The sequence below is a fragment of the Salmo salar genome, unplaced genomic scaffold (assembly GCF_965601325.2).
Source record: "Salmo salar unplaced genomic scaffold, fSalSal1 ptg000781l, whole genome shotgun sequence".
NCBI lineage: Eukaryota > Metazoa > Chordata > Actinopteri > Salmoniformes > Salmonidae > Salmo > Salmo salar.
The window spans coordinates 9,012-11,943 of NW_027675496.1; the positions used below are offsets into that span (position 1 = coordinate 9,012).

A 2,932-nucleotide genomic window follows, 5' to 3' on the forward strand; every position below is an offset into this window, starting at 1 on the left:
CTGACTCTCATAGCCTTCTGGGAGTTCTGGACTAAGAATCCTCTTGAACATCTTCAGCTCGTTCTTCACAAATGTCGTCATTTTCTCTTCAAGCAACTGAAATAAATCAAGTAAATAAGTTAAGCAAGAGAAGAAATGCTTTCTCATTAACACATTAATGAATAATTGACAGATCAACTTTACTTGAAGTAAACTAAAACAAATGTTAATAACAGGATCACATACACTGAATATAGAGTCCAGGTCTGTTTGATGCCTCTGGGAAGACTGACCACTGAGAATCTCTGACTCTGATCTATCCTGTTGGTTTCTGTGGACAAAACATGAGATTACAGTACACACACACACACACACACACACACACACACACACACACACACACACACACACACACACACACACACACACACACACACACACACACACACACACACTGTTTTAGGACTATGAAAATGGACTAAAGTATTAGCCTATGGATTATGAAAACAACCAAAAGAAATGTGAAAATGGGAGAGGAGAAATGACTAGAGACAGTGTTGTTTAACTCACTGACCATGACCCATGAGTTCTTCTTACCTTTGTTCAGTAGAAAAGTCTCCCTCTCTAAAGTATATAGGTGTACACATGGACCAGTCACTCTTCATGGACACACAGCTGGGTACAGGGGAGGCTGGTCTCTCCTGCTTGATTGGTCTTCAACACAACAGAGACAAACATTACATCTCTCATCTACTCTGATCTCAGATGGGGAAACAAGTGTTTCATTCCAAAATGCTATATATCCATTTTCAGAAATGTTGGGAAATGTAATTTTATTGTTTAAAGAAATTATTAAACCACTGCAAGGCTTTATAAAGGCTTCTAACGTTTGTAATTTCCACTTCAAAATGTCAGACTTGATTTGATGAAAAAAATGGATCAACCACTACAAAAAATGTCCCTTAATTTACAATCCACACGAACAAACACATTTGCTGCTGTTTTCCTGCTGTGAGAAACTGGGTCAAATTAAGAGATGGCATCTGTAAGTGCATTCATCTAAAGATATCTAGGTGAGACAACCACATATCACAGTCAGATATACAGGATACCAACATTCCATTCCTGTTAAACAATGGATATACAGCATTTAGCAACAAAACACATTTTCACACACACATCTAAAATCTTGAACAGTTATATAGAATGTACCCATAAGAAATACCTTCTGATTAACAAACGTTTTAGAATATACATTCTTAAACAAAATAGTCAGCTCACCTCTTAGCTTTGGTATCATGTCCCCCAGAGACACTCATTTTAGAGGCAGGACCCCCCTCCTCTCTCTCCCCAGAGAGACTCATTTTAGAGGCAGGACCCCCCTCCTCTCTCTCCCCAGAGAGACTCATTTTAGAGGCAGGACCCCCCTCCTCTCTCTCCCCAGAGACACTCATTTTAGAGACAGGACCCCTAAACAGAGATCCAGCATGTTGGTTGTGGTTAACACAGTGACCCCTAAACAGAGATCCAGCATGTTGGTTGTGGTCAACACAGTGACAACTAAACAGAGATCCAGCATGTTGGTTGTGGTTAACACAGTGACAACTAAACAGAGATCCAGCATGTTGGTTGTGGTTAACACAGTGACAACTAAACAGAGATCCAGCATGTTGGTTGTGGTTAACACAGTGACAACTAAACAGAGATCCAGCATGTTGGTTGTGGTTAACACAGTGACCCCTAAACAGAGATCCAGCATGTTGGTTGTGGTTAACACAGTAACAACTAAACAGAGATCCAGCATGTTGGTTGTGGTCAACACAGTGACAACTAAACAGAGATCCAGCATGTTGGTTGTGGTTAACACAGTGACAACTAAACAGAGATCCAGCATGTTGGTTGTGGTTAACACAGTAACAACTAAACAGAGATCCAGCATGTTGGTTGTGGTTAACACAGTGACAACTAAACAGAGATCCAGCATGTTGGTTGTGGTTAACACAGTGACAACTAAACAGAGATCCAGCATGTTGGTTGTGGTTAACACAGTGACAACTAAACAGAGATCCAACATGTTGGTTGTGGTTAACACAGTGACAACTAAACAGAGATCCAGCATGTTGGTTGTGGTTAACACAGTAACAACTAAACAGAGATCCAGCATGTTGGTTGTGGTTAACACAGTGACAACTAAACAGAGATCCAGCATGTTGGTTGTGGTTAACACAGTGACAACTAAACAGAGATCCAGCATGTTGGTTGTGGTTAACACAGTAACAACTAAACAGAGATCCAACATGTTGGTTGTGGTTAACACAGTGACAACTAAACAGAGATCCAACATGTTGGTTGTGGTTAACACAGTAACAACTAAACAGAGATCCAACATGTTGGTTGTGGTTAACACAGTGACAACTAAACAGAGATCCAACATGTTGGTTGTGATTAACACAGTGACAACTAAACAGAGATCCAGCATGTTGGTTGTGATTAACACAGTAACAACTAAACAGAGATCCAGCATGTTGGTTGTGGTTAACACAGTGACAACTAAACAGAGATCCAGCATGATGGTTGTGATTAACACAGTGACCCCTAAACAGAGATCCAGCATGTTGGTTGTGGTTAACACAGTGACAACTAAACAGAGATCCAGCATGTTGGTTGTGGTTAACACAGTGACAACTAAACAGAGATCCAGCATGTTGGTTGTGGTTAACACAGTGACCCCTAAACAGAGATCCAGCATGTTGGTTGTGATTAACACAGTGACAACTAAACAGAGATCCAGCATGTTGGTTGTGATTAACACAGTAACAACTAAACAGAGATCCAGCATGTTGGTTGTGGTTAACACAGTGACAACTAAACAGAGATCCAACATGTTGGTTGTGATTAACACAGTGACCCCTAAACAGAGATCCAGCATGTTGGTTGTGGTTAACACAGTGAC

General features: G+C 40.6%; 1 long non-coding RNA gene across 1 annotated transcript; it reads right to left on the minus strand.

Annotated features, from left to right (window-relative positions):
• Window positions 1-237: 237 nt before the first annotated feature.
• Window positions 238-1,515, minus strand: LOC145877279 (uncharacterized). The gene is made up of 3 exons (XR_014391632.1): window positions 1,261-1,515; window positions 577-693; window positions 238-310 (listed from the first exon to the last, which is right to left on the minus strand). It is a non-coding gene; the product is annotated as an uncharacterized LOC145877279 (long non-coding RNA).
• Between the last annotated feature and the right edge of the window lie 1,417 nt (window positions 1,516-2,932).